General features: G+C 41.6%; 1 long non-coding RNA gene across 1 annotated transcript in view; it reads left to right on the top strand.

The window, feature by feature from the left end:
* Window positions 1-10,564, top strand: part of LOC132249323 (uncharacterized) — a 53,774-nt gene extending 43,210 nt beyond the window's left edge. The window contains exon 3 of the long non-coding RNA XR_009460735.1: window positions 4,447-10,564. This is a non-coding gene — a long non-coding RNA (uncharacterized LOC132249323). The remainder of the gene's footprint in view (window positions 1-4,446) is intronic.
* Window positions 10,565-12,120: the final 1,556 nt, after the last annotated feature.

The following is a 12,120-nucleotide window of genomic DNA, read 5'->3' as shown; positions in this document are numbered from 1 at the left end:
TGCGTAAGTCAAAATGTGTTTTCTTCAAAAGTGTGGAATAAAAGGGGCAGGGGGAACACCTTCAGCAGGCAAATAAGCCTCTGGCACTACAGATCCATGTCAGGTAATTTTGCTGGTTCTGTTTAGTTCACAGATCCAAACAAATGTGTTTGTTTGTGGGAGCTCATTCAGCAGTCATTAAGATTTAATTAAACTGTCCCTGGTTGCAGCTGGAATTAAAAAAAAAATTGCTTTATAGCTTTTGGGGCAGATCCTCAGCTGTCTTAAGTTGTCATACATAGCTTCCTTCACTTCAGAGCCATTTTATACGAGATGATGATCTCACCTTGCCCTTGGAGAATAGATGGTACTATGCAGTGAGCCTGTATATTTGCAGAAAGTCCTTGTGATCATTGCGTGTTAAATCAGGGTGCCCTACAAAGCCCAAAGACAGGTGGATATTATGCTTCAGTCATTTTTTCTCATTACCATTCTGCCTTTATGTCTGGGGTGTGTGTGTGTGTGTGTGTGTGTGTGTGTGTGTATGAAGAAAAATTGGCCATAAAACAGAAATCTAATTAGTGAGAGTTTCATGTCTCTTGGCTGAATGGAATACTCTCAAGAGAAAGGCAGGGCAAATCATAGCAGGGAAAGGACAAATCAATACTGATAGACTCCTACTAATCCCTGAGGCCATTGTGTATTAGGGCAGGCAGGCAGAGTTACCTGAGTGCTGCCGGATTGGCTGAGAGTGAGGTCAGGTTTTTGTTCAAGCAGGTGCAGAACCTGTTGTTTATTTAACAAGGTTGGCAGCAGCTGCTGCTGCTGCTTCAGAGCAATTAAAGAATGTGTTGTTTGGCAGGAGGTTGCCAGGTGCTGGCTGTCCTATATGCTATGACAAGCAGGGCAAAATTTCATGTAAACACCTGCCAGGATCCCAGACAAACCTGTACTAACAGGTTATTATGTACCTGCCATTAAAGCATTTGTGGGTTTAGCTGACAGTGCAGTGTGCACACTAGCTATCTCTGTAAGAGTTGGAAAAGATAAGATATGCAAGCGGGGCCTTACTTTCAACCGATGCATGACCTGGATGTTTGCGAAATGAAACGATCCCTTCAGATTTTACCCTTTTATACCCTCAGGGCTAGATCCTCAGCTGTTATGACTGGAGCTGCACTGACTTACACACCCTGACAGATTAGCCCCATGTGTGCATTGCCAGGGGGCCAGATTGTTCATCCCTGGTCTCCTGCTTTTCTGGGAGCACACATGTGCTGTCTGATGATTTCAGGCGCACTAGCACAGAGACATCTACTTGATGTGCAGATGTTCTCAGATTTCTAATTGCTTATACTTGGGCCAACAGTGAAAGTTAGTAAGTCTGGGCAGGTTTTTTTTGCCTGAAAAAAACAGATGCAATTGGTCAAAACTTGTCCTTTGAAATACTATATAAAACAAACTCTGCGGAGTGTATATGCTGGACAGCACCTTTGGAAAATACTCCATTAAACATCTAGGCCCAGGCTGTTTGCTGTATCCCATTTCTGCAGGCTGTAACAGATGCCTGTCAGGGATGGTTTAGAAATAATATGTCTTGCTTCTGAGCAGGAGGGTTGGCCTCAACGACCCTTGAGGTCCCTTCCAAACCTACGAGCCTGAGAAAGGAATTATTCAGAGTCCCTTGGTTGTGTTCAGGTTTAGCCTTGGGGCTGTTACTAGTAGGGAAGAAGGAAAGGGTTAGTAGCCAATTACATTGTCTTTGTGGTGACAAGGAGTCTGCACTGGGAGAATTGGATGCTCATGGGAGCTGGCTAGAGAACCTGGTCCCAGAAAGAGCAGTAATATGAAAAAAAGTGTAGGTGTTGCTTGAAGCACGCAGGAGGAACCAGAGAGGAGACGCTGAGTCCTGGACTTTTCAGTTCAATGTTGCCCAGCTGGGTTACATCAGGACCTAGCATTTTCTACAGGCATATACATGTCCAGTTTTCCTTATATTTAATACTGAGGTAATGAATGATCTGATCTGTATTCTTTCCTTAGGGGGAAAAAAAGGAATGATATTCAGCATCTATTTTTTTTTAAATAACTAGGATGGTATGTTCAACAAAAATGCTAGCATTAAACCAATAAAATATCCCCTGCATGTGTAATTGGTGTGATTCCACACAGCATTGCTGGGTCACTGTCTACATACAGAGGTACGTGTTTTGCTTGTTTTGCCTGGGCTGTCTGTCGTTGCCTATTTGTATTGATGCTCGTGACCCTCTTAGAACATTTACACAATTATATGCAAATGTCTTTTGGTTGAGACAAAAAGATCCCACAATTATTGTGTGGATAACCTGTGAACAGCTTAGCCATATTTCTGTATGGTGAATGGAAAGGGAAATGGCTCTTATTCAGATCTCTTTAACATGTAGAGTGTATATATATATATTTGCAATGAATTTTGAACCAGCAATTACTGTACACACATTTTTCTTGCTTTTGGAGAGGAAAACCTGCAGTCTCTTGCCCCCTGCAGTTTTTAGCGAACACTGTATGTAAATCATTTACTCCTTTCTGTGAAAAAAGCCTTGCTTTGTAGATCATCTGTCCTTTTTTAATCCTTCCAGAAAGTAGCTAAAAGCCATTTGATTCAATTTTCTCGCATCTTAAAGTTAGTTCATCAAGCTCCATGCACCCTTCAATGTTCTCTTTCAACCGATGAGAACCTTCGTTAATATGCACCATTCGTAATTAAGGTCGCATTTAAAGGACTATCACAGAGTGATGCAGAGATTACCTCATTTCAGAGAAATTGGCCTACCATTTACCCACAAACTCTAAATTTCTGCCATGTACCTCATTGCTTTAGTTGAAACTACTTTCTAAAATGTATTTAAGTTTAGTTTTGACTATGAAAGGAGTCATGTTACAATTTCTTTTTTAAGTAGGACCCCCTGAAGTTGCTGAGGATGTTGTTGGGGGGAGGGAGCTAGAAAGGGAGAGGTTTCAATTGAAGGTTAGGGCAGCATCTGAATTTCAAATGGAACAAAAATATTCTCTTGAATATAAAAAGTCAATAAGTCAGTGGTATCTGAGGTTGTTTCTTCTAATCCTTAGAAGTAACTGCATTATCTTAGTTACCACGAAGTGGTAATGATACATAAATACTGAATCCTTTAAGGGTGATTACTGTATGCTGCAATTTCAAAATGAAGTCCAAAATAGCATTTTTAAATATGAATATGCACCCTTATGCTTCAAGAACAAGGAATACAGTCCCTTTTGTGGATTGAAACATAGGATGAATATTTTAGAAGTCAGAATAAAATAAAGCAGATACCAGCTGAGCTCAGCACTGCCAAGAGGCAAAATGGAGGTTTGGGGCCTGCAGAAATGGGGGAGGTTAAGAAATAGAGCAGGATTCAGCAGTATGTCTCACTGCACCCGTGGAAATTATCCACACTGCACCCTGGTTTCTATGTCTAGAGCTAGCATGGGTGGACTCGATTGGAAGTCAACACAGAGGGTGTTGGTCCAGAAAGCAGCTGGACTAAATTGAGAGGTCCAGACTGAGCTGCGGCAATGAGAACAGACTGTCCATTGAAAGATTTCAGAATGAAGTCCTTGACAACTTTGCAGTTCCCACAGAGAAAGATGTGGCAGGGCTGGGTGAAATATGAATTGGATTGGAGAGTACCACTCTGTACATTGTGCGATTGCTGGGGAATGTACATGTGCACCTAACCCTTAGAACTTCCATGGGGTCTCACTGCCTCACATGGCCTGAGGTCAGGCCCTGTTTAGATAAAAATTGTGGTGCATTGTTGGGAGCAGTACTCATCTTTCGGGTTCCTTCCTAAGGGCGCTGGTATTTGCTGGAAGCAAGTGGGTTGTGTTTCAGATGGTTGGGACAGGATTTAGGATTTCCTCAACAGTGGGGATCTTCACTGGTATTAAAATATTTGCAATAAAAAGGCATGGTAAGAGAAAAATCAACATTTCATTCTGGCCGTTCTTACCCACTTCTTTCCTACCTCCAACTCCCACCCCTCCCTTGATCTATAGAGACCTCTACTGCACTTTGAACTTGTCAATTCACTCATCACCTCATTCACTATCCCTTCTGCCCACCCAGCCTATTTCTCCTGCCTGCTTAGAGCCAAGAATAGATTTTTTTTTTTTTTTTGAGGAGGAAGAAATAAAACCTCTTGCTGTTAATAGGGGTCAGGAAAAAATGCTGTAAAACTTGCTTGACATGTTGGTTGCTTTAGCAAGTGTAGCGTTCAAATTCAATGGAATTAACTGTATATTCCGATAATTAATTTCTTTTTTCTTGCAGTTACATCAATTAGCATATAACACAGATAAAGAGAAAAAGCATTTGTCAGGATTTTGCCTTCAGCAGCAGGCAATGCAATATGTTAAGCCATCACATCTTGTACGTGTACTGCAGATTTTTTTTCTTCTTTTTTTCAGAGTGCTCTGAAAAAACTGCAAAAAAAGCCCACCATTAAACCTCCATCGAAGAAAAGCAAGCCAGAGGTTCAAGGCAAAGGGGGAGTGCTTCAAATACACATTTTACGCTGCTAAAAAGATCCACAGTACTGTGACCAAAATCCCATTAAATGGAACAGTTTCTATTTAAATCTTCCCATGACATGTTTCTGATATTACCCTACAAGAGAGGCACATAACTGTCAGGCTTAAAGACTGCTCCTCTTCTCTTCTTCCTTGAGTGGCTCTGCAGATTCAGACTGTCACTTTCAGTTCAGACACTTAGGCTGAGTGCTAAACTTTTAGGTGGAATGAGGCAGTACTTCACATTGTGAAGGAAACTCTACCTAGTAAGCCTCACTTAGAGAGAAACTGGCTGCTTAAATCCTAGCTCAAAAAGAGCAAGCCTTTAGGCCTCAAAACATCAGCATCCAAACAAGACCCAAAGCCTGAATTCCAGAAGATGGGGAATGCAGGCAATGTGACGTGCGGCCCCTGGAGGGGAAACTATCAGATTCACTTAGGTGTGTGATCCTCCTTGAATGACCTCCAGAATACCATTATTGGTGGTCCACAGCTGGGAACCCACTGAAATCAATGTGGCTGCTCCTGATTTTGAGGGCACAATGTGGGGCTTGGCAGCCATTTTGTAGGTGGAGTGCAGGAGCCCTCCCATGCCTCTGATTGGCCAAGGGGCCCTAGTGGCCCTGTCCCTCACTGCTGATTGGCTGTGAGGGCTGTCTGTCATATGGCCCTGCCCCTTACCACTGCCTGTGAAGGCTGTCATGGAGCCCCACCCCTTGCCCTTGCAGCCAATCAGTGGTGAGGGGTGGAGACAGCAGCCATCTTACTGGTAGCCCTTTGAGTGGGGAGACCCCGCCTCCCCCTTCGCCCCAGAGCACTGCTGCAGCACCCTGAACACTACTGGCGCCCTCTAAGGAGCATTTTATTTTCAGTAAGTTTTAGGGGGGGTTGGATTTTGTGGGCAATGCCAGATTTCACAAAATCTGTGAAATTGCAGTTTCAGTAGGTCCCTATTCTCCTCAGCTGGCAAAAACGTTTCTGGCAGCATGGAATTGTCCTACAGGGAATGACCAGACATGATTCAAATGAGAAGCTGTTGGTTGTTGCTGTTATAATCCTGTCCCCTTAGGCATTTGAGGCATGTTGTTCTGAAATATATATCACTAACCTCTTGTATATTTATTCAGTGGAAAACAGCTGTAAAGTTATAGAGGGAGTTAACTTTAATTGATATAACTACAGTTATCATTCATCCACAGTTACCACATAATGGTATCTGGATGCCATTCTTAGTTCCCGTTCTAAACACTGACGTGTTGCAGCAACTTACACAAATCAACATGTAGTCAGTGTTCACAAAAAATAACAATTTTACCATTTTGAAGTTGCTTCTGAATTTCTCTTAACAGACTTTGATTGTTTCAATTCAGTTTGCATTGGAAAAGTAAGTATCCACATCACAGAAACTACCAGCAGAACCGGCACCATTGTTGATAATCTCAGCTGCACAAATGATCATAGAAAATCAACTTCCTCCTACCTTGAGATGGTATCTCCATGTAAGGGTTTAGCCATATTGTCTGGGCAGTGCAGAGAATTTTGTACTGTTCCTTACTGTTCTTTGGATAAATATGACTCCAGCATGCAGAACAAGAAATAAATTCAATATACATGTAAAAGAAAGAAATAGTATTCTGAAAAGAGGAAAGCATTGAGTGTGGCATCTCTCAGGTAACTCTCAGGAAGTTTTTACTTCAAATGTTTGCAGTATTTTTTCTTGCAATTATTACTTCTTATTGAAAATCTTTTGTGTTTGTTTGTTTAAACAAGACCTTCTAGTCAGCCTGATTGGTCCTCCAGTGAAATCATTATGCTTGACAGAAATTATGTGACAGTGGGCACGTCTACATGAGGAACTATATGCACAGGAGACTAATTCTACTGAGCACAGCAAAAGCCAGGCTATTGCACTAATACTTAGTAGAATTAGTCTAAGCATTAGCATCACTTAAAAGGTGTGTGCTGGCGCTACTGTGCAGATACTAAACTTAATGCGCAGTAATCACAACACATTAATGAATGTGTAGATGTACCCACTAATTACTATACCAAGCCCAATCAACTGATGTCAGAAATACTGCATTGTGATTGATTAAGGAGAAATATAAGGTAAGGAATGGGGAAGCTCCTAGGCTAGGGGCAGAAGTTACAGTTAAACTGGTTTAAGTCATCAAAAACTGGTTTAAACTTGTAACAGAACAGATGTTCAGTGTATATAAACCAGTTTCAAAATGACTGAAACTCGTGTAAGATAAACCTGGTTGAATGTAGTATGAGACTTAACTGATTTGGGTCAAACTGGTTTATGAAACTTCGGTCCCAGACCCTTTCCTGGTTCAAGTTAAATCAAAGTCCCCTAGCATCCCAGCATGCTTTCCAGCCCTGGGCTGTGCTGTGCTGTCTGCTCCAACAGAGGAGAGTTGGGGTATAGGGGAGGCAGGGATGGGGTTAAACTTCCCTTCCCCTAAGTACAGAGCTGCCTTGCCCTGGTAAAAACTTACTGCTGGCTGCAACTGTGCACTACAAATCCCAGAAGCACCTGGAAGCAGGAAAAGGAAGTGATGAGCAACCCTGCAAAGCCCTGTCAATATGATTCTGGGCTGCAAATCCCAGAGACTTTGTGGGCAGCAGGAAGAGGACGCAAATCCACAGCCCATGCTGGCTACGTGCCAGAGAGCTGTGCTTTAGTGCCCCCAAGCTTCTGACTGCAGGCTTCTGGCCTGCATTTCTGGAATCAGAAGTGAATGTCTGTCCAGTTGTTTCTTAGTTCAATCTCTGCAGCTTAGACTAACCTGCAAAGACTGAATTGATTCAGCCTTGGGCTTTTTGACTGTCTTTACTTTGCCCAAATGTTTCCAGTACTGGCCTGGGAACACTGAAAATGCTTGACATCATGAATAGCATGTTGTATAAATGTATCTTCCACGTTTTTTGCATTGTAAGAGCCTCTCTCAATGTGCAATATGCCACAATATAAAGCACACAGAGAACCAAATGCTCTGTTCTAGTGAACAAAAGCTTGTCTCCTGCTGTTGCTTAATACTGTAACTTTTATTAGCAGCAAGTGACTGCAGTTTACAGCCTTCCTTCCTTTCTCTAGACGATTACATTCTTAAGCCGATTGACTGTGTTGACTAAAGGCAGCAGTTGATCCATGCTCTTCCTTCTTGCACACAATGCCGCATGAAGGAAAGAAATGCCAGATTCAATGTGTGGAGGATAAGCTCAGATTTTGATTGCCTGAATGGAGGTAAAAAAAATGGTTGCTGTATCTCGGGATCCTGGAATCCTTAAGGGAATGACTTCTGTATATGTCTGAAAGAAAGAAAGGTTGCCATGTGTTTGATAGCCCAGACTGAGCAGTGCTCTCTTGGTCCTTTTTCCCTTGATCACTTCCCTCAGAACCATGCATCAGACCAAGGGTCTTTAGTCACCAAATTCCTGGAGGGAAAATACAAGAAAGAAAAATGAAGGATGATGAATCAAAATACATCATATAACCTTTAAAAAGTGTTAATACATAAAAATAAATAAATAAATAAAAGCATTTATAAAACTAACCAGAATTTTACCTGAATTAGTTACCTCTTCTTCTACAACCACTGCTATCTTAATTGCCTCCCTCTAACCAAACAGATGCTCTGCTCTGTATTCAATGTGTTTCAAGCAATCATCTTGTCTGCTTGAGTGCACAGTTGTACAAGACATGGCTGGCTCCTCAAGTTTGAAACAGCCCATGGATATACTTGGACTCATGAACAATCATTTGAGCGCTCCTACAGCATATAGTGTTGGGATAAATTGTACCTTTCTGATTCATATTCAGCAAAGAATTTGCCCAGGGAAATTATCTGTTAAAAAGACAGCCAATCCCTAGAAAAGCAATTTGGCCTGCATGTGAATTTATGTACATGTGTACCCAGGAGGAAGAACTATCTTAGAGGTGATTATGCCAGGCAGATTACAGAAGTGATTGTACTATTTATTTTTCATTCAAGGAACAATGCCTCTGAGAGACCTCTTTATCTGGCACAAGTTAATGAAGAAAACAGTGTCCTTTAGCAAAGATTTCAGAGAGAAGTTTTCAGACTCAGTGTTTGTTACTTGACTGTAACACAGGGTAAATAAGCAGGGGTTGTAACAGCCAGAAATCTCTGGAGATGGTGGTTTAGTGACAAGACTGCTACAGCTTTTGTACTTCAGTTGAGAAGCAATTTGCTGCTGAACAGTACGTCCCAGAGGAAGTCTACAGAGCTAATGAGACCTGTTTTACACACTGATCCTATACTCACAGCAAGTAGCAAATGAAAAACAATGGGATATGTACCACACAAAGACAGTGTTTCATCTAGCCTTGAAGTAGCAATCAGTCCAACCTACAACATTCAGGCACAGGCCTCAGCATTCACCCTCTTGGCAAAGGTGCACAGTGTTTGGTTCAGGGTCATACAGTGCCAGTGCCTGACACTGGTGCAGTATTGAACTCTGTGCATGGGTTCTGCATTAAGGCTGGGGGGAGCATGTTATTTGTACATGCCTTTGTAATTCTAGAATTAATTAGTTATTTCACTACACCATTTTGGTATTTTAAAATTAATTTTAAACAGAGCACCTTGTACATACCAAGCCTGTTCACACTAATCAAAAGAGTTGCGGTAAGCAATAGCTTTAAGTGTTCAAATTTCTACCATTTCTTTATTATCCTTTTCAGGTGGCAACTAAATTGTTTATACACTTATTTTTCTTCCTTTTTCCTCCTGTAAAAATAAAAAACAGAAATAGAAATGTAATTTGTAGGAAGGGAAAACTCAAACCAAATTAAAAAAAATGATTTGTGACAAAAGAGTACATACCACTGTTTAGAGAGAGTTGTACCTGTTTCAATTTTTGGTTTTCTCTGCCAGTAGGTGTCATGATACAGCAACCTGTGAAATTTCTTAATATACTAGAGGGTTAAATGGTTAAACATACACTATCAATAAATGAATGCTAGCTAAATTATTAGTTGCTGGTGGTTAAAATAGTGGTTAATGATGTTAAGCATCCCAAAACAGGGAGTCTGTTGTCTGTGTGATACAGTGTTACATTAAAAACAGCTGTCACTACCCAACAATTTTCTTTTTGATGACTCTCATACAGCTGTTTTTACGTGCACGAGGCACCTCACCTGCTATTCAGTGGAACGCAATAATAATGGGGTGAGCAAGAAAATGAAGAGTGACAACAACCTAAAACCTCTCCTGATGTACAGAAGGATTGAAAACTGATGATAGATGTAGCATGTTTATGTAATATTTATTTATCCAATCCATGTAGATATTTTTAACCTTGCCATCACCACAGAAAAAAGTATACGTATAGCTAGATCTGTTAAAAGTTAAAATGACCTTGGTTTCATCTTCTTGGCAATAACTATTGCTCCCAAAAACTTCATTTCAAGTAATACTAATAATACAAGTTTGGGGACTACAGTTGGTATATGTGTAATGAGTCAGTTTCTGCTATCCTGTATAGCCCTGTTCATTTTACTGAAATGAGTAGGATTGTGGGTATAACTGAGAACAACTGGGGAGCATAGGAAAATATGCACATGCACACCTACATTTACGTAAAGAAATTACTAGCAATTTATATCATTTGGCACTTTTGTGTTCTGAATAGGCAGTAAGCTTTCAGTGGGAACTGTGCCTTGCTGGTTTAAGTTAAATCAGACTCCCCCAGCATCCCGGCATGCTTTCTGGGCTGGGCAGGGCTCTCTGCTCCACAGCAGGGCTGGCTCCTCCCCTCTGCTCCCTGGCTGCAGCTCTGGCAGAGACTTGCAAGCACAGCAGCATCTGCCTGGCTTCCTCCTGCTCTCCCCCTCCCCTCACCACTCCCTGCAAGTAGGGATCCCCTGTCCCCTCTGCCTTACACAGACACCTCAGCATTAGCTAGTAGACCACATGCTGTTTACAGTCTGTACTGTGGGAGACAGCAGTGTCGGCTTAGGGCTTTTTGGAGCTAATCAGCAGCTCAGTTGGTAATGTCCCTGCATTCCTTCTTTAAGAAGAGGTTGAACTAATGAGAGAGGCTGTTTTCTGATGGGGTGATAAATGCTTATAACAGAGCTGATAAATGCTCTGTTATCAAGGGGGGGGGGGAACCCCTCCCTAATCCTACTGGGGCCTGACCATGCCCTCCCCCCCAGCTCAGGCCTGTGGAAGGGAAGGGAGGACTGCTCTAGCACCCCCTGGCTTCTAGCCTGAGCCACTGCAGGCATGCGACTGAATGTCTGGGATGTCTATGTAGTTACAAAGTAATTTAGCCTAGCCAGGTTAGACTAACCTGGAAAGATTGAATCAATCCAGGCTCAGGCTTTTTGAATGTCTGTCCCTTGCCTCGGAGTAACCATCAACATACAGAATGAGATCTTTGGTTACTCAGACCTCAGACTTTTACACGTATATGCCATAAGGACTGAACTTCTGTTGCTTTAAAATTAAATGAAATTGTTGCCCTTCTGACTTTAGCTCTTTAACATGTGTTCCCCAAAATGCAGTAGCACCTGTTAGAGCACGCTTTTATATATCCTAGGTCTCAAATGCTATGGTTGAAAAAAGCAGCTTACATTAAAGAATCTGTTACTCTTCAGTGAGAGAAGGAAAAAAAATGGAATATAACATCTTATTAGAGATGTATAAATCTTCCATAAAGCCTTTGCTTCATGTTCTCTGAAGAGTTCTTTCTTTAAGCTTCTGAGATAGTTTAAATCTACTTTAGGTATTATTAATGCATCCACAACCAATATCTTCGGGCTGTTATTGTAACATTCTAATGTTTGTGGTAGAAGCTCTGAACTTTCAAGCATCAGAGGGTTAAAATGAGAAATTGAGTCTTCATTTTCTGCTAATGATGTATGGGTTGGATGAATGGACTGAAGGTGGTTATAAAACTGGCTGGATCTTCAGGCTCAAAGTGTAGTAGTCAATGGCTCGATATCCAGTTGGCAACCGGTATCAACCAGCCCCAGAGGTCATTTCTGGGGTCTGTTTTGTTCAATATCTTCATCAACAACCTGGAAGATCAGATGGCGTGCATCCTCAAGAAGTTTACATCTGGTAGGATACAGATAGACCACTGTTTGGAGCACCTAAGGCAAATGACATAACTCTGGAAGCCATGCATTTGACACCCCTGCCCTTGGCTATTCTATAAAAGGATATGGTTGCCACTGTATTTTGAGATAATCATAGAATCATAGAAAATTAGGGTTGGAAGGGATCAGGAGATGATTTAGTCCAAACCCCAACTCAAAGCAGGACCATCCCCAAATAGATCATTCCAGCCAAGGCTTTGTGTAGCCAGGTCTTAAAAATCTTCAAGGATGGAGATTCCACAATCTCTCCGGGTAACCTGTTCCAATGCTTTACTATACTCCACACAATAAGTTTTTTCCTAATACTAGCCTAAACTTTCCTTGCTGCAACTTGAGACAATTGCTCTTTATTCTATCATCTGCCACCATTACGAACAGTCTAGCTCCATCCTCTTTGGAACCCCTCTTCATGTAGTTGAAAGCTGCTATTAAGTCCC

Source organism: Alligator mississippiensis, chromosome 3 (genome assembly GCF_030867095.1).
Source record: "Alligator mississippiensis isolate rAllMis1 chromosome 3, rAllMis1, whole genome shotgun sequence".
Taxonomy (NCBI): domain Eukaryota; kingdom Metazoa; phylum Chordata; order Crocodylia; family Alligatoridae; genus Alligator; species Alligator mississippiensis.
The sequence above is the reverse complement of the archived record's forward strand: the minus strand, read 5'-3'. Positions and strand labels throughout refer to the sequence as shown.